The sequence below is a fragment of the Myxine glutinosa genome, chromosome 1, assembly GCF_964187855.1.
Source record: "Myxine glutinosa chromosome 1, kmMyxGlut1.1, whole genome shotgun sequence".
Taxonomy (NCBI): Eukaryota; Metazoa; Chordata; class Myxini; order Myxiniformes; family Myxinidae; genus Myxine; species Myxine glutinosa.
Window position 1 is genome coordinate 390,518,815 of NC_136261.1, and position 20,813 is coordinate 390,539,627.

General features: G+C 46.0%; 1 long non-coding RNA gene across 1 annotated transcript in view; it reads left to right on the forward strand.

Annotated features, from left to right (window-relative positions):
* Positions 1-5,354: 5,354 nt before the first annotated feature.
* Positions 5,355-20,813, forward strand: part of LOC144889852 (uncharacterized) — a 74,773-nt gene continuing 59,314 nt past the window's right edge. Inside the window, exon 1 of the long non-coding RNA XR_013622114.1 lies at positions 5,355-5,432. This is a non-coding gene — a long non-coding RNA (uncharacterized LOC144889852). The remainder of the gene's footprint in view (positions 5,433-20,813) is intronic.

The window sequence follows — 20,813 nt, forward strand, 5'->3', positions numbered from 1 at the left end:
CAATCAATTCTGGCCCCAACAGGTCTTCATCCACAACTACCCAGTCCGGTTCCGTTACCTGGACCTCCAATATTTTTACCCACTGTTGCTCCGCACCACCACCCTGGTGCTGCAAAAATTCCTCCCCCTGCTGGTGCATTGTGACATCCACACAAGCCTGATAACATTCCAGGTCTTTTTCAGCCAAACATACCCCATTTAAATTTGAGTTTCCCCTATTTTCCTCTAGACACTCCCCATTTACCTCCCGACATTCTGTATTTAAATTTTCCCTCTCCCGTGGCTCAACTGTATAAACTTGGGTTTCACACTTCCATTCCCACTGTTAATTCCCCCCGTTTTGGTTCAAATTCTTCCGCCCATGGCTTTTCCTGTGCCCCATTTTCATTATTTTGTTCTTCCTTTAATTCATTCGTCCAACCATCAATTGTGTCATTCTGGGCATTCAATTCTCCCTTCATCCCATCAATTTTATTTTCCATTCGTTCACTATGCTCATTCTGAGCATTAATTTTCTCACTCATTCCCTCTATGTTGTTTTCCAATCTTTCGTTCATTCCCTTCATTTCGCCCATAACATTTATTATCATGGCCTGGAAAGCGTTCGGGTCTGTTCCCATTGTTCCCGGTTCCCTGGTAGGGGAGGGGGGTGGACTAATGCTCGGGGCGGGGGAAGTTCCAACTCTATTCTCATACCCCTCTATCCCCTGCCCGCCTCCAAGTTTTTCAGGATCCCCAACCCGCTCGGCCATCTCACTCGCTTCCGCCATCCGCGGTGAGAAAGCAGTTCTCCCGCCCGCGTATTTTTACCTCAGAAAAGAAAAGATTTTAAATTTTCCGAAAAACGTCATGTTGCGCTTCGCAAATCAATCAACTATAAAATTTGGACACCCCGGGACTATGATTACCTCCCCCTCGATGAGAGAAACACAATCGTTAAAAAATTTCGATTCCAAAAGCTGAGCACAATTTTCCCTTGGCAGGTGTCGAACTCGCAACCTTCAAACACTGAGTGTCCGAGGTTCGAATCCCTTACTCCTGACACCAAATATCGCGTGACTACCCTTGGTGAACACCGCAGGGTAACACGGATGACCAAAATGAGCTTAATACTCCGAGGCGTTCAGTCAAAAACATAGCGGAGGATATGCGTGGGGGCAAGTGGGGGTGGGGTCGGGGGGGGGGTGGGTGGGAACCGTCACATCTGGATATAGTAACTCAAACAACGCAGGTTTAAAATGTACAAAAATAAACTGGTTTAATGAAAGAAATGCCGGTAACAAAGAAAAGCACAATAAAACTAAATTCATAAATTGAGGGACCCCTCCATACAGACGTGTATACAGACAAATGGGAAAAATTACTGAAAAGAAATGTGTTGTTTTGTCGGGGACTTAGCTCAAATCGGCTGGGGTGTCTCGTCAGTAATCGCCAAAGATCGTCTCAGTCCTTGGCAGGGACGTGCGCTGGTTCACGCTGAGCACGTGGGCGGGAAGCCAGGCCTCGCTGTCCGTCCCTCCACTCCTGGCCTCGCGCGCAAATCGAACAGGCCGCTCCTGTCCACTCGCCGTTCCTGCTTGGAGACCCGCAGTTCATTTCCGAGGCTCTTCTTCCTCACGACCACCAGCAAGATCTCAGCACACGGCCGTTCACGATCGGGTCCAATGTCGGAAGGGGGAGAAGATGTCGGCACACAACCATCAGCTATGGCATCCAGAACAAGAAGGGGCAAGAGGAAGAGATAAATGCCGAATGAACGTGATCAAAACCAGAAGCAGAGAGAGAAAATGTCCGCCAGCGCGTTCCTTTATCGTTCAGGCTCTGACATTATTTGTCCTTCCTTCGCCAACCAGCGAGTCCCTTCTTACTCGTCATGGTGTCAAATCAAATTCCCCACCCAATCACCGCTCTTTGGGTGCATCTCCACGGAACTGCATGTCCTGTGCGATTACCAAGTCGGTGTAATCAGCGGTAGTACTTCATGCATGGCTTCCAGTGTTTTTATTTATTTATTAATTAGTGAGCTTAATTATGGTGTCGGTTGCATGGCTTGGCTATGTGTCTAGTGCGGTGTCACAAGGAACAAAGGAATCAATTACAGAGGCAACGACATACAGGGGATAAATTTACCCATAATCCCTGAGCTAATTAACACGAGCCACCCTCCCTATGGCCACATGTAACACTTAATCTGAACACCCAGAGCTGACTTATTTACATCACGATGGCTACACGACATTCAGAACATATTACCTACACATTCTACCTGTACTAAAGTAATCACTGCCTACCCCATACAAACGTAACAATATACAGATCGTTCCCGACCTACGACGGGGTTACGTTCCGTCATGTCCGTCGGATGTCGGTTCCGTCGGAAGTCGGACCCCCTTTTGTGGACCTGTATTTTTCAGGTAGTAGTTGGGTCATAGCTCCAAAGTACGTGTACTATCATAGTATCATGTGTTAGTCTTATGATGTTAATTACATGGGACATGTATTTCAAGTTAGTATTATGTCTTTAATTACATGTACCTATTATTGGCTTGAATTACATTTACCTATTAATATGCGTATACAAGTACGTATTCATGGATTATTTGTGACATTTTTCACGTCCGTTTTCCATCATATGACTTTGGAATGGAATATGAGATTTAGGCCAACGGCAAGGCACTGGGACCTATAGGGTCATTCAGCGCCGATATGACTTTATTATGTACCATGTATTGATACGTATTCAAGTACGTATCCGGGCATGGTTTTGCTGCTTGGTGGATGTACGTTCGCTCAGGCATCCTCTTCCAATAAAGTCCAGTTTCGTCGACGTTGAAGATTTGTTCTGGTTGTTATCCTTTTTCAACAATCAAAATTGAGTGCTGGTGTGAGTCATACGCTGGCATACGTCGACAAATTTTGTGCATGCACGAAATTTGTCGACGAGCTCGGCGTACTACGACGTATGCCAGCGTGCTTCAGCGTGCTCTTGACGTAGCCAAATTTTTCATACGTCGGCATACGCTGGCTAAAACGTCAAGGTGTGACAGCGGCTTTAGAGGCACACATTTTTGCAGCTGGTCTTCCACCCACGTCATCAGCATCTTCTCCATTTCTGCAATAGGTCCTTTTCTCTTCTTGGTGATGATCTTGATGATGGTAGACCATTGAGTGGGAGAAGCCAAGGCCACGTACGATGACGGCAACACTTTTACCGTTCTCATGCTGCACAATAATTTTGAGCTTAACTTCAAGATTGATCGCCTTCCTCTTCTTCTTATCGGCACCAGCCATGGGTGGACGTCTCTTGGTAGACATGTTGCTTGCAGTGGGGGTATAAACAGCGAACTAGTAGGGCAGTAGTAGCTGGCGAAGCCGGTGTTTGTGAATGAACGCGTACGTATTATGTTGAAAAGCCAGATTTTGCTGGATCCCTTGAGAATTTCGAAGCTTTGACGCACCAAATCGCTCAATGGAGGCCGCCATCTTGCGGATGCGGAAGTATGCATAACAAATTGAAAAATGTTCAATCGGAGTTTGTTTCACCCGTCTTATTTTGATTCACAATCTTATGCACCTCTAATTTGTAATTAAAATACTTTAAGACCAACCTCGGCCCTCAGTGCCTGGTTATCTTCAACGAAAATCGTCACCAAACACCGGAACCAATGAGATTCGAGCATTTGAAAAAATATTTCAAAAAAGCTTTTTACCACATTTCGGATGCTGAAAACAGCGTCAAATATTCCAAAATTGACGAAGAATTCTTTTGTTGAAATCTCGCGGCCGTAGGGGATAGTTTTTCAACGGCCGGAAATATCCGAAGTTGAGACAGAATTCACCGAATTAATCAAGAAGGAAATTTTATAAATTTTAATCTCATCCAGAATGCAAATGGTGTCATTTTGAACTCGGTACGGTACCTACTACACCTACCTACTACCAACTACCTAACCTACTGATGCCATCGTGATGGGTAAAATAGTGGCAAGAGGCTTTGGCTTCGCCGGCTCATTGCGGCTTTGCAGTCGGGTACTAGTAGTAGAGTAATCGTTGGTTTCGCTGAGTTACGGAGCGTAAGGGATGTTGCCAGTGTGAAACACAAAGAGCTACTAAATGAGGACGCTGCCTCGTGTGGGAGAAGCTGCCTGGAGAGCGATGACGTCATAGCGTCTCTCGCCACCATGATTTCTCACTTCGCTTCTTCTTCTTTCCTTTTAGTTTTTTTTTTGACGTATTTTAATTTTTTTTCCGCCCGTCGTTTCCGTCGTCGTACGTCCGGTTCGTCGTAGGTCGCGTACGGTCGTAGGTCGGGGAACTATCTGTATATATATATAGTATATATATATATATAATATATATATATATATATATATATAAATTTATATATATATATAATATATATATATACACATATATATATATATATATATACATATATATATATATATATATATATATATATACTGTATATATATATATATAATATATTATATATATATATATATTGTCCGGTTCCATAGCTAGTTAAGACCAGCCTTGGACAAATAGCCGTGACGGCCTTTCTCCCGAGGCGAGCAGCCGAAAATGGCAGTTAGTATTGTCGTATGCGGATTGAAGGAAAACAAAGCATTTGCCTGACGAAAGCACACTCGTTTATATAGAAACCATAACGGAAAAAAACACGACAGTAAATTCAGCCAATATATTTAATGAAAGTAAATTCAAGATGAAAATTTCAAATTAAATGTCGAGGTAAAAACTAAAATTTAAAATGAGGTACCTCACATGCAGGCTCAAAAACAGACAAGGGGAAAGATACAATAAAATTAATGTTCCTTTTTATAGTGCACTTATAGACTGCATGCTGACCCCGAAAATCTTTCACTTTTGTGACCACCGTGCTGCAACTACATAATATCCTAACATGATGTATATAAATATATTTCAGTAAGTTTGTGAAACTCGTCAAGAATATAACTTGCACAAAAGAGAGAAAATGAGAAAAAACGAACAAAAAATTAGCTTTTCCTATCCAAAATATTGACCAATCACAGCGCGTGTCTTACGCGAAACCGCAATCGCCATCTCCTCTTAACCAATTATGCCTCTTGTTACATTTGCGCAATACTAAACAACATGGCGACCTACATGCCGTATGTGTCTTCCATGTCGTCTGAGGCAGATTCCGAAGGAAAATCTTCTGCATTTTGCTACATGCACACAGTAGACACGCATGGCAAGGTTCTTTCTTTCAGTGAGAAAAGTTTTTAAAAATTCAAAGAATGTGCCGAGCAGTGGAAAGAGTTGGATGGGAGCCCGGAAAGTGCGATTGCTGTGAATGCAGAAAGTCTGGAATTCGACCGGGATGGTGCTCGCATTAAATCACGCCATGGGTCAGGATCAAGTGAAGTTGAAAGTGGACATTCCACACGGTAGGCCTTCGTAAACAGTGTTTTAGATTGTGTATTTTGGTAGAGTCAATTTCGTTGTATAATGTCATGGTTTATTAGGTCTAATTTGTATTTTAAAACAAATAAATTAGGGGTCTATAGTCGGTCGCCGACCGTCGGAGCTAGTCTCGACCCTCCTCTTGTCAAGTCAAGCCAGGCTCAACTTCGGTTCGAGTCAGGCCAGGATACTTTCTGTATGATCTGACTCGGCTTTGAGTACAAAGAGTGGCCAGCAGTGGCTGAGTAGAAAGAAGGCAGCAAGATTTGTTACCAACGTAACACTCATCAAGGTCTATCACGTATCACTATCAGTATCAGCGTTGTCAACCTGTGTTATCTTCTCTGCTCATGATCGATGATCATCAGATCAACACGAGAACAGTGTGAACACTAAATCCTGATTGAAAGTAAAAAATTCAATCAAATTCAGTTGACAATTACACCGCCCACGGTCCACAAGTCTATTCTATTCTATTCTTTTCTATTCTATTCTGTTACTCATCAAAGCCTGTTCACCGTCCTGATGAGGAGCGGCAATTGTGGATGAAATGTCCTGCCGGAAGGACATAACATGTGTCAAATACTCATCAAATGTGGAAGCAATATGAGAGCCGAATAAATAAAATGTATCCCAGTTGAACGAAGCTTTATATTTACTAGGGCATGCCCGTACTATATATATATCTAAAATTATATCCCCCCCCCCTCTATTTACATGAAATGGTTTGGTCCATTCGCAAAGCCAAAGCGAACGGCTTGCGAGTACGGTGACAATCCCCCCCTCTATTTACATGAAATGGTTTGGTCCATTCGCAAAGCCAAAGCGAACGGCTTGCGAGTACGGTGACAATCCCCCCCCCCCCCCTCTATTTACATGAAATGGTTTGGTCCAAAGCGAACGGCTTGCGGAGTTTGGTAAATAAATCGCCATAGCTCGGTAACTACTTGTCCGATTAATATGAAACCTTGAAAAGGCACATCCTCGGGTCCCCAGCAATATACCTGGCAAGTTTCAAGTATATCGGACCCGTGGTTGTCGAGAAACAGCGGTCACAGACAAACGACACACACACATACACACATACACACACACATACACACAGAGATTACTGGAATTATAGATAGATAGATAGATGACTAATTTGGCACAACATCAGCAATTTGCACACAAGCACAAGTCACTGTACACAGGTACAACTCAAGTCATGATAACCTTGCTGGATTGTACAGAAACCTACACTACCGATACAGATAAGAATTAGATCTAATCATGGACCCCGCATGTTTCAATACGTAAAGAAAACTGTTTCTTCTAAGTTGGCTATGCTCAATAGAATTCGCGACTGTGTTCCCCAAAGCAGTCTGCACACTCTTTTTACAAGCTTAGTTTTGCAATCTAGAATATTGTTGGTGTACTTGTCAGAGCGCAAGATATATCAGAAAGCATTAATTTATGAACAGTAGAATGACAAACACTTTGTGAATATATGATCTTCATTTGGTCATATTTGTGGAAGATGTTATGTGGGGATGAGTATCATATCTCCACTATATAATGTACATCCCTGTAGTGATTTCACTATAAATCTCAATCTAATTTTCAACAACTACTACATAAAGTTTAATCAAGTGTCTCATTTCATAAGAAGTTGTTTTAATTTGTTCCCACAATTGTTACAACTCACCAAAATGCTTGCTAGTGATTGGCCAAGGGCATATTTATATTTGTTATTGATAAGTAATTCTGAAACAGGATAAAGATGGTTAGGTATGTGTAACGGCATCCATAATCCATGAAATTATGAAATATTCAATGTTTATCTTGTCAACTAAACATATTAATGTGTACATGTCATATGGTGCACAATTACCATATACATGTAATTTAATGATTGAACTGTGTTTGGTTATGAAATTTTGTTGTCTTAATTTCTATTCTTCTTTGACACAAAGAATAACATTGTTTTATCTGGAGATACATTCTAGTATTGGATGTGGTTTATGGTATGATGGACATTGCCTCCGAAACGTTTCAGTTTTGTTTTGATACATATTGGCACTTAAAAAGCTTTTAAAGCTTTTTGTCTCGTCTTTGACAGTTCATCAATTTCAAATAAGATAGTAAAACAACAACAGAAATAAATGAAGAGGCTTGGTTTGCATGTGTCATGTTCACAAATAAAACATTTATTAATGAAAAAGAATGTGCATTTAAATTAATTAGCTGTTATTTCACAACAAATTGAATGAGACAAAGGGAAATGGAAAGTTTGTTCATTGTTGTAATGGAGTATGTTGCGAGAGGAAAGGAAATTAGAAATTCAGTGATTTTACAAGATGTGAAGAGTGGATTTGATGAAGTGGAATAGATGAATGGAATTGTTGATGAACCCGATGTCAGAGAAGAGAGAAAATTCATTTCAAGCAGAACATATAAAATGTAGCAGATAATAGACAAGAGAGAGGGGGGGGGGGGAGGGAGAAAAAAATGACCATGTCACAGAATATTCAAACTGGTTTTGACAAAAAATAAAGAAAGTAATTGAATATTAAATGAAATAATACATGGAGCATCTCTTGGATATTTAGCAAGCTGTAATATACAAAATATGCTATGGATTGGTGTTGTATTTTGTTAGTGCCATTATTCTTTTTTTTTAAATCCGCGGGTGGTTCTAGACCAATAAAAGCCACTAAATCCTAGTTGTCAATGCATCCTTCAGATAGGATGTAAAACCAAACATGGTAAATTAATTTGCATAAAAAAACACCCACATGTAACATTTCTTTGACGAGTAATAGCACATATATGCCATGGATGGGAGCTCTATTTGCCATTATTCATTCAAAGAATCCACCAGTGATTATAGAAAAGAAAATACAGTGAATCATAGTTATCCAAGCATCCTTTGGGTAGGATGTAAACTCAAATGTGTTCCTGGATCATAGAAAATAAATTGAGTCTTCAAGATTTCATACCAAATTCGTATATCACGTACTCGCGGAGAGGATTCCGTTGGAAGTCAGTCAGTAATAATCCTTATTATACAATCCCCCAACAGGACTCAAGAGGGCGACAAACAGAAGTTCTGAAATTTTAAATTACTATTACTAAATAATGTGCAAGTTTTATCCTTGACGACTTTGTGTGTTTATTCAATGTATTTTTCCTCATCTTTCTACAAAATTTCAAGTAGTTGCCAGATGGTGGTTGCAAAAGTCAAGAAATAGAGCTCTTTCTGCTCATTGCATTGTGGTCTATTATCTGGTCCCAACGAGCAGTTTGGTGAGGTCAGCAGTGCAAGGTGACGACGGCCGACGAAAGGCCTGCGTGTCGTAGCGCCCCAAAATGGCGCTGGTCAATGACGCAAGCACACTGAGCCATAAAGAGGGCAGCTAAAACGTCCTCCTCTCGATTCCTGGCCAGCAAGCACAACCGCTGCCCCCAGCTTCTCTGAAGAGCACCACAACTGCCAACACCTCCACCTCTGACTTTGCAAAACCGCTTCAAAGCTCCAAAAGCTCTTCTCACATGTGCACACACCAAAAAGGCCAGTGTCTTTCTCCTCAGGCTCCCTATCAAAGCTTCTCGCTCTCTGACGTCACCCCCCCCCCCAACCCCAGCCCTCATCACTCCGGGGGCGTGGCCTGTCGGCTCGACTCTTCCACGCCTCTCGTACCACTTTGGGAGAATGGCCTTTTGCCATATGTCTCCATGTGGGCGGGCTTACTTGCCGATCGGCTCTGTTCGGGTTCTGTCTGCGGTTGTGGTTGTTTAAAGGAGGTTTTGATTGCCGGCCTTTTCAATGTAAAATATAAAGGGAAAGTGACAAAGGCAAATCACACACTGGGAAAAACTAACCGTAACCCCTCACTAATTATCATAGCTTCACCCCTCGTGTGAAGATGCGTAAACAATCTTAAGATACAGTTTCCCTACTTAATACATCGAGATTTCTCCTACGAATCCACGGTCCATGCTATAATGATACAATCCTTCCTTTGCTATGAGTTTCCTTCATCCACTCCAACAAACATAACAATATATATATATATATATATATATATATATATATATATATATATATATATATATATACAGTGGAACCTTGACTTACGAGTGCCCCAACTTACGAGTTTTTCGAGATACGAGCCGTCGCTCGGGCGGTTTATTGCTTTGAGATGCGAGCCGAGATCTGAGTTACGAGCTTTTGCCACCCGGTCACGTGGTTATCTTGCCGTGCAAGTACAGTATCTCTGTCGTATAGCGCTGCATTTTTGTTTTCGCATGTTGGTTATTTTGAGTTTACGCCACCAGGTGGGTTCTGGTCACGTGGTTATCTTGCCGTGCAAGTACAGTATCTCTGTCGTATAGCGCTGCATTTTTGTTTTCGCATGTTGGTTATTTTGAGTTTACGCCACCAGGTGGGTTCTGGTCACGTGGTTATCTTGCCGTGCAAGTACAGTATCTCTGTCGTATAGCGCTGCATTTTTGTTTTCGCATGTTGGTTATTTTGAGTTTACGCCACCAGGTGGGTTCTGGTCACGTGGTTATCTTGCTGTGCAAGTACAGTATCTCTGTCGTATAGCACTGCATTTTTGTTTTCGCATGTTGGTTATTTTGAGTTTACGCCACCAGGTGGGTTCTGGTCACGTGGTTATCTTGCCGTGCAAGTACAGTATCTCTGTCGTATAGCGCTGCATTTTTGTTTTCGCATGTTGGTTATTTTGAGTTTACGCCACCAGGTGGGTTCTGGTCACGTGGTTATCTTGCCGTGCAAGTACAGTATCTCTGTCGTATAGCGCTGCATTTTTGTTTTCGCATGTTGGTTATTTTGAGTTTACGCCACCAGGTGGGTTCTGGTCACGTGGTTATCTTGCCGTGCAAGTACAGTATCTCTGTCGTATAGCGCTGCATTTTTGTTTTCGCATGTTGGTTATTTTGAGTTTACGCCACCAGGTGGGTTCTGGTCACGTGGTTATCTTGCCGTACAAGTACAGTATCTCTGTCATATAGCGCTGCATTTTTGTTTTCGCATGTTGGTTATTTTGAGTTTACGCCACCAGGTGGGTTCTGGTCACGTGGTTATCTTGCCGTGCAAGTACAGTATCTCTGCCGTCAACTTGTTCAGAGTGCCGGCGATAGCTCGCCTTCTCTTTGTGGAAAACACGGTACTGAGAAGAAGTAGAGGATGATGTGCTTGGATATAAAACACGCAATCGTCGAAAAACATGAGCGAGGTGTGCGTGTTGTCGACTTGGTGAGGCGGATGTGAAGGCAGCTGAAGATTTTATTATAACTGAGAAGAAGAAGAGGATGATGTGCTTGGATATAAAACACGCAATCGTCGAAAAACATGAGCGAGGTGTGCGTGTTGTCGACTTGGTGAGGCGGATGTGAAGGCAGCTGAAGATTTTATTATAACTTTTGCCGAACTGATAGAAGCCGAACGATACATCCCCCAGCAAATCTTCAACTGTGATGAGACAGGGCTCTTCTGGAAAAAGATGCCGAGGAGGACGTATATAACGGCAGAGGAGAAGAGCATGCCAGGCCACAACTTGTTCAGAGTGCCGGCGATAGCTCGCCTTCTCTTTGTGGAAAACACGGTGAGATCCTTAACATCCAACAACTAATGGGACGCAAACGGGGCGCCCAGTTTAGCGGTACACACATTGATGAATCACCCTGCCTGTGATTCACCCATGACAGGTTATAGCTGGGTCGGGATTCAAACCCAGGCTGGACAGTTTAGACTTTAGAGTCAAGTGTGCGTACCTCCAGTGCAGGCCATCCTGCCAACTTGTATGCTGCATACAGGTGAAATATAAAGCGCGAGATATTTTTATATATACTGTATATTTAAAAAAAAATTGGTGTGGTTTTTGGCGGGCTGGAACGGATTAATAGCATTTCAATGCATTTTAATGGGGAAATTTGATTTGAGAAACGAGCAATTTGAGTTACGAGCTCGGTCACAGAACGAATTAAACTTGTAAGTCAAGGTTCCACTGTATATATATATATATATATACTGTATATATATATATATATATATATATATATATATATATATATATATATATATATATATTGTTACGGAAATGGGGACGGCGCTCCCCTTAGCGGGGGGGGGGGGGGGGGTTTAATCCCCATTCTATTTGCACTGGCCGTCTCCGATCCTGAAGCTACCCTGCTCCCATGTGGGGTGGAATTGCCCGAAGTGATTGGTCAAGGGATTCCTGTACACCTCCGGCAATCCCTTCACAAGGCAGGTGGGTAACTCCGCTCGAACCCCGGTTTTAGATGGACTAGTTGCCGAGCGGTTTTTAGCAACCCGAAGTTCGAGCCATTTATCAAGGACTAACCCAATTCTGAGCGTTGCCCAAATCGTGCCACAGGTATTCAATGGGGGAAATCACAAAGATGATCGGATGTGGACGAGGAAGCCAAAGTAAGGAGGAACAGGAATTTATTAACCAATTATGTACACAATCAAAGAAACCAAGGGAGAAGGAAAGATACGAAAATAATTACAGAAGAGGAGGAAGACCGTGCTATTCTAGCTTATCTACAGGCTTAACTTATTCCCAAGACAGAACAAACAAGACAAACTCACGTACACGAATGGGGAATTCTCAGGCAGGAATGGCGGGAAGGATGCGAAGGTGGGACCACAGGGCACAGCAAGCGGGTCCGCTCCGGGCGGGAAGCGAAGAGCCGGCAGTTCCTCGTATTCGGCTTTACACCACACACCGGCAGTGTCACTCGCTGCCCCGTCAGGGCTTCACGTGGCTGGTTGAAACGGGGCTGGTTGAAGCGGCTCTCTGCAGAAATCTCTCTTGTGCAGAACTCAGCTGGGTCACGCATCTGCTGTGAAAAGGCTTGCGCGGGCGCTTATATAACGCGCTTCAAGATCAATGCGCGCCATGCCCTTCATGGTATCTCATCAGCCCTGGTTGGCTGGTGGGGGCTCGCTGGCTCCACCCTTGATGACGAGGTGGTGCCACACCCGTGATCCGACGGCTCCTCCTCCTTCTTCTCCAGCTTAACCATGTGCGTAATGGAGGTTTTGGGGCGATTCGAGCGAGCCCCAGCCAAAGGGCAGCGAACGCTGCCGGCAATTGCGTTTTGGTGGCAATTGAAAGGGGATTCTACCTTATTTCATTTGGTGCAATGCAGAGTCAACTAATGGGAAACAGACTTATACTGACAAAGAATAAAGAGATAACTATTTAGAAGATCCTATGATTTTCTACGTGTATGCGATGGACTAGCTAAAGCGACGACCTTTGACCTTTACAATTAATGGCGGTATTTACAAGGAATTACTATTATTTACAGAGGGTTATATTTACAACAATTATCAACGTGCAGGATTCTCAAATCCGCAACACGGCACCCTCATCCTCCAGGCACGTCCCGGGCCTTTAAAACTTTAACTTAATGTGGCACATAGGTGTAATTCCCTCTACAATTAACCTGAACCTGAGTGTGACAGTTTTAAAACACAAATAAGTATGTCCTGCTGTTGCATTGCACCCACCTAACAGATTCACGCCCACAGGATAACCGAATTGTGGAATTGATTTTCAAACTACACATGAACGGTGGGGAGCATTATTTACAAGTGACGCTATTTCGACTATTAACAAAACGCAACCCAGGACCTGTGATTTTTTCTTTTAGGGAACAAAAATAATCCTGTGGGAGGGGAAGAGACAGCATGCACTGCATCGACGCACCAGCACCAATAAAGAGCACCAAAACACCAATCACCAAAACGCACCGAAGTGCACAGTCACCACAGTTCAATAAAACAAACAAACACACTGTTGGTGGTCTTGTTCTTCTGCTCCCTCTGCTGGCCGTTGTCGTTCTTGATGTTATTTTTCTTCCTTCATGTTCTTTGCTTGCGGCCTATTTGCACATAATAATAAAAAGCACAAAACGTGTCCACTTTTTTTTATTTAGAGCCCACAGGGGCCAACTAGGGGTGGTTCACCTGTATGGCATGGGTGCCACGTTACCGAGGTCCGCAAGCAAGATCTTCCTCTAGCCAACCTGGCCGGTCCCAGCAGAGGGGCCATGCCACAAAACTTGTGGTCCATAAGTGGTGCTTGGCCACAGACTGCGGTCCATAAGTGGTGCGTGGATGCAGGCAGCTGGTTGTGGAAATTTCAGGTTCACAGACGCGGCCTCCCGCATGCTCCCCCTCAGTGCCCAGAGAGCACGATCCTCGGGTCGGGCAAGGAAGACAGAGATGACAGGTTAGCGAGGGTTAAGGTCACAAGGGTACACATCAACAAAGGCAATGCAAGGTGAGGTGCGCACGGAGAGCGAAGTGAGAAAGCTCGTCCCTACCATACGCCCCCCCCCCCGACCCCCTCCCCCGTCACCTACTCCACCCTTGCCCTTACCCATATTTACAACAATTTACAATTCGTCTATTACGATTTACAATTCATATTTACAACAATCTAGCGTCACGTCTTCCCCATATCTCCCCTAATACCAAATTCGTCACAATCCCTCGAACCAAATTTGACATCATCCAAATTCCTCATCAATTCCTCATAAGGAGGAAGAGATGGAACATCAAGCACAATGTCACACCCACGTCATGATGCATCTCACAATCCAAACATTTGCACAAAAATAACCAAAACATGGCATGGTGTGGAGCTACGTCACCTCAGGTGAGTGGATGTAGATGGTGCGAGGAGATTTCAATCCTAACTACTTCCTAAATGACATTAACACACTTTACACTACCCGGGGTCTTTCCCTGCCAATCCATTGGCCATCTTACAATCTATGCGGTTTTAAGAACCAAACTCCCATTGACCAAACTGTGGTGCCCATCAATTTGGGGTCTCACTCCCCCGATTCAACTCCCTGTGCCTTCGCACAATTTCTTGGCTGAGTCGTGTGGGTCTCCCAGCAGGTCTACCCACCTGCACACCTCCACCACTGCAGTTGCCTCCGAGCTTACCTGCTCCTTACCTAACCTATCTACCTGGGGAAGGCCCTCCTTGGCGCTTACCCCCTCGGTGCCCTCTCTGGCACTGGGCTATCCGGGTCCTTCCTCTGGATCCTCGGGCCCCATTGAACTCTACCGGCTCCCAGAGCCCACCTGCGGCCTCACCTGGCCGACATCCTCACAGTGGCGGAGTGCCCATTTAACTACACACACTAACAGGCCACACGCCCAGCCATTTCCACGTCACTAATGCACCAATCCAAACACCATTCTTCCACACGCACCACAGATGCTAATATCCAACCACAGTTTACCTATACCCTCTACCTAACTCTTAAACTACCCTCCCCGGGTATTCGTGATGGGGTCCATCCTCCCCATACACTGCTTTCGCACCAACCACTCCACTCCACAGTTTTCACCATACTCACTCCACACCATCCATTCCATACTCCATGTATTCCATACCAGCTATTCCACACCACCATTCTCACCTGAATTTGCACACCTGTGCAATCACACCTGGTGCCACCTGCACTCTCCTTCCTCCCAGGCTTCTTCATTCACTCAATACAATGCACAGTCACAATTGTTCCTCATACACTGCTCCATACACTTCCATGCTCAATACAACTCGCAATGTCGTCACACTTTTCACAATACACTTCCGAATACACTTTCAACACTCACATGGCGCCATTCGCGAGCATTGCCTCATTTGCTCAACATGCTCACCCGCAAAAACTTCCATACCAATTCCTCATCCCATAAACCACAAACACACGGCATCATCTAAGCTGACTACTCCCTTCTGAAACTCGCGCTTCCCAGTCGCCCCTTATATTATCGCGCTCCCTCGTCGTTATAATCCAACTAATCTGCTACGTCCCCTACTACCTGTACAATGTCGCTACTTACTCCTTATGTCACCTATGGTCATTTTTCTAGATCCCTATACAATTATCCAAACCCTCCCTCGGTGAGCTTACACTGCCAAACCCCAAAGCTAGTGCTCATGTGCCCCGGCTGCGAGGGATGGTGGATTTACCATCGTTGCACATCGGGCATCTCCCACCATAAATTTTGCCCATCCAATTTCCTGCAAATCAAAATTTGCCAATCACTGCCAATCATTTTACCAAGCATCAATTTGCCAATCATTACTGCCAATCCTATGCACTATTCTCAATTTCGGATCCAAAACACGAACATCATCACAGTCCGCCATATCTGAGCCTCTCGGTACATCATTACCTCATTACAACTCGGCTTCGCAAAGCCAAGCAATGAATTCGGGTAGTTTGGTCACCTGCAGGTTGAGTCCGCCCGGCATTCGGTTCAAGGGAGGCGGCATGCTCGGCCCGAGATTCCACGCACCATCTCGGCGTGGAACCTTTCGGTCTCCGGCCCGATGGCTCGATCCCGCCCGGCCGGAACGCCGCAACCACAAGGGGGCGCCGCCTCCGGTCCCTCCTACCTGCCCTTGAACCGGACCGGTCGCTTTGCCCGGCAAAGCCCGGACTCGACCGTGCAGGGCGGGGCTTGGTCCGAATCCGCGGTGAGCCTCGCATCCAACAAAGCGCACCGCGCCCGAGTGCTCGCGTCGTCTATCCGTCGCCCTAAACGCTGCCCCGTTTAACGTCGATGCCTTACTCGCCTGCTCACACGCATACGCGACCCGTTTTACACTCACCAAGCCCGACGTTCCAACGCCGCCCATACATTCCACACACTCCGTCCATTCCACCACCGCACTCCCTGTTACACACCACACCTTTCGCGCACCCTCTTGCGCACACTCGTCGTTCGCACACTTCGTTCCACACCTCTCCTCCGTTACGTCCTCCGCAACACTCACCATGGGCGTGCACTCTCGCATCCACCCACTCACGCACTTCAATGGGCTCTCCCGCACCCGCGCCACAACCAACTCAGATGTGCTTTCTCGCACACTCTCGCCGTCCATCCCAAGCGTGCATCCTCGCACCCGCTCCTCCACCAACTCACTCTCCGGGTCACTCTCACCCTCGCACATACACTCCGTATCACTCTCACTCTCTGTGTCACACTCCGTACACTCCGACGTGCATTGCTGCTTGCACTCGGTTTTACTCCCACACTTTATAACACACTCACTCGCCGACGCACACTTTTTCCTCACACGAGTGCCATTTTCTCACACCACGCATCACGGACCTCCCACAAACGCCCGGGTGCCATGTCGACTCCAATTGCGCGACAATTCTTTTCGCGCCAAACATTCTGCTGAAAAACCTCTTAGCACCATACACAGCCCGTCTCACCTTCGTAGTTCTTCTTCCTCCCTGCTCCAACACCTGCAAATCTTTATAAGGATGAATAAGCACAGCATCGTGATGTGAGCATGGACTTTGGGCAATTTCCATTCCTTCCTCCAACTGTTGCTCTTCTAAGTCTGTCGTCTCTACAATATCAATTCCCACTATTTGTTTTTCTTTATTCACCTCAATGACCGCTGGCTTTAATAAAATTTTCTCTACCTCAGTGGTCGCCGGCTTTTCCAAACCCCAGGTCGCGATCTCTATACCCGTCATTTTAACCGCGCTTTGCTCTGCCTCGCTCAACCAGCGCTTCTCAACCCCCTTTACCTCGTCGTGCACCCTTGGGACCTGCTCGCCCAACATGCGATCCATGCTCTCCCCACTTTTTTGTATGAGGTCACCCATTCTGTCCCCAACTTTACCGATTCGCTCCAATTTGCTTCCCAGCCCCCCTAATTTGCTTTCCAAATCATTTCCCATTTCTTTAATTTGATTTCCCAATCGCTCCCCCATTCCCCCCCACGTCTCGACCATAACGGCCCTCATTTGCTCCATGAAGGTGTCCATATATGATTGCAAATCGACCACCCCCATCTGCACAGTGGGCGTGGCCCCCGCCGCTACCGCGGGCTTGACCTCCGCGGCGCCGCCCCTTTGTGCGCCTGAAACCTCGTGCGCAAGGCCGGCATCTTGTGCGCCGGAACCCTCCGCAACCCAATGTGTATTGCTTTCCTCCCGCATTACTCCCACCTCTTTGTGGTCCTGGGCTGCTTCTAACCCTTCTTCTAACTCCCCCACCGGCATCCGGTCGCCTTGATTATCCATGGCACGATTTTAAAATTTAGGATATAAAATAAAATTTTGGCCACTCGTAATTTTGAGTGCGTTAAGCGCACTTCGGGTCCGAATCTCACTCCCAGACACCAATGGTTACGGAAACGGAGGACGGCGCTCCCCTTAGCGGGGGCGGGGGGGTTAATCCCCCTTCTATTTGCACTGGCCGTCTCCGATCCTGAAGCTACCCCACTCCCCTGTGGGGTGGAATTGCCCGAAGCGATTGGTCAAGGGATTCCCTTTCACCTCCGGCAATCCCTTCACAAGGCAGGTGGGTAACTCCGCTCGAACCCCGGTTTTAGATGGACTAGTTGCCGAGCGGTTTTTAGCAACCCGAAGTTCGAGCCATTTATCAAGGACTAACCCGATTCTGAGCGTTGGCCAAATCGTGCCACAGGTATTCAATGGGGGAAATCACAAAGACGATCGGATGTGGAAGAAGAAGCCAAAGTAAGGAGGAACAGGAATTTATTAACCAATTATGTACACAATCAAAGAAACCAAGGGAGAAGGAAAGATACGAAAATAATTACAGAAGAAGAAGAAGACAGTGCAATTCTAGCTTATCTACAGGCTTAACTTATTCCCAAGACAGAACAAACAAGACAAACTCACGTACATGAATGGGGAATTCTCAGGCAGGAATGGTGGGAAGGATGCGAAGGTGGGATCCACAGGGCACAGCAAGCGGGTCCGCTCTGGGCGGGAAGCGAAGAGCCGGCAGTTCCTCGTATTCGGCTTTACACCGCACACCGGCAGGGTCACTCGCTGCCCCGTCAGGGCTTCACGCGGCTGGTTGAAACGGGGCTGGTTGAAGCGGCTCTCTGCAGAAATCTCTCTTGTGCAGAACTCAGCTGGGTCACGCATCTGCTGCGAAAAGGCTTGCGCGGGCGCTTATATAACGCGCTTCAAGATCAATGCGCGCCATGCCCGTCATGGTATCTCATCAGCCCTGGTTGGCTGGTGGGGGCTCGCTGGCTCCACCTTTGATGATGAGGTGGTGCCACACCCGTGATCCGACGGCTCCTCCTCCTTCTGCTCCAGCTTAACCATGTGCGTAATGGAGGTTTTGGGGCGATTCGAGTGAGCCCCAGCCAAAGGGCAGCGAACGCTGCCGGCAATTGCGTTTTGGTGGCAATTGAAAGGGGATTCTACCTTATTTCACTTGGTGCAATGCAGAGTCAACTAATGGGAAACAGAGCCTTCTACTGACATAGAATAAAGAGATAACTATTGAGAAGATCCTATGATTTTCTACGTGTATGCGATGGACTAGCTAAAGGGACGGCCTTTGACCTTTACAATTAATAATAATAATAATAATTCATTTATTTTGTATAGCGCTTTTCATGAAGCCCAAAGGCGCTTTGACAGAGTGCAAAACATAATGCATAACAAAACATGAAAACAACAATTGCAAAAAGACAAGAATCAATAGGGAAATATTTAAAGCAAAAGGAGGGAGAAGGAGAAGTGATAGTCAGGGGTTAAATGCTGTGGGTTGAATGTTGAATGCAGTGCTGAACAGGTGGGTCTTGAGTGATGTTTTGAATGTGGTGAGTGAGGAGGAGTCTCTGATGGTGTGAGGTAGTGAGTTCCAGAGGGTGGGAGCAGCGATGGAGAAGGCCCTGTCCCCCCAGGATCTGAATTTGGTCCGGATGGGGGGGGGGGCAGGAGGTTGGTACCAGCAGAGCGGAGGTTGCGGGTCAGCCAGGTCAGCCAGGTAGGATGGGGCCAGGTTATGGAGGGCTTTGTAGGTCAAGAGGAGGATTTTGTACTGGATTCTCTGGGAGATGGGGAGCCAGTGAAGCTTGTAAAGGACGGGGGTGATGTGGTCACGGGTCCGGGAATGGGTGAGTAGATGGGCAGCGGAGTTCTGAATGTATTGGAGTTTATTGGTGATTGTTGAGGGTGAAACATAGAGGAGGCTATTGCAATAGTCCAGACGGGAGGTGATGAAGGCGTGGATGAGGGTTTCTGCAACCGTGGAGGAAAGGGATGAGCGGAGACGGGCGATGTTTTTCAGGTGAAAGAAGGCTGTCTTTCTGATCTGTTTAGTGTATTTGTCGAAGGAGAGGGTTTGGTCAAAGATGACGCCAAGATTCCGGATGAGAGGGGAGGTGGATACTGGGATACCGTCGATGTTGAGGGCAAAGTTATGGGTGGATTTTGTGAGCGTTTTTGGGCCAATGATGATTATTTCAGATTTATCACAGTTAAGTTTGAGGAAGTTGATTTGAAGCCAGGATTTTATTTCAGTGATGCAGTTTGTCAGGATAGAGTGGGTGCCGGTGGAGACGGACTTGGTGGAGATGAAAAGCTGGATGTCATCGGCGAAGCAGTGGAATTGGAGACCATGACGGCAGATTAAGTGACTGAGGGGGGACAGGTAAAGGATGAAGAGGAGGGGGCCAAGAACTGAACCTTGGGGGACACCTTGGGGGAGGGGAGCAGTGGGGGATTTGCAGTTATTGATGGAGATGAACTGGTGTCTGTCAGAGAGGTATGATTTAATCCAAGAGAGGGCAGTGCCGGTAACGTTAAAGGTGGATTCAAGTCGGGTGAGGAGGATGGTGTGATCGATGGTGTCAAAGGCAGCGCTGAGGTCGAGGAGGACGAGAATGTTGAGGTTGCCAGCGTCAAAGGAGAGGAGAAGGTCGTTGGTGATTTTGAGGAGAGCAGTTTCAGTACTGTGGTTGGAGCGGATTCCGGATTGGAATGTTTCATACAGGTTATTGACAGAGAGGTGATGTTTGAGTTGAGCGGCTACAGCGTGTTCCAAAACTTTTGACAGAAAGGGTAGGTTGGAGATGGGTCTGAAGTTATTTAGGGTGTCAGGGTTTAGACCAGGTTTTTTTAGAATGGGGGTAACAGCAGCAATTTTGAGGGATGGTGGGATGATGCCTGTAGACAGGAAGGAGTTTATTGTTGCAATGATAAGTGGAGAGAGAGCAGGGAGGGAGGCCTTGACAAATCTGGAGGGGATGGGGTCAAGAGTGCAGGTGGCAGTTTTCATTCCTATGAGGAGTTCAGAGAGGTCAGTAGGGGAGACCGGGGAGAATTGAGACAGGGGAAGGCAGGATAAGGGGGGGGGGGGGCAGGTGGTTGGAGGGGGAGCGGGTGCGGCGGTGGTCAAGCTGTTGTAGATGTTGTCAATTTTGCGTTGGAAGAAAGAAAGGAAGGAGATGCAGTTGTCTACTGTCAATGACTGGGTGGTGGTTTCCAAGGGGCGGAGGAGTTTGTTT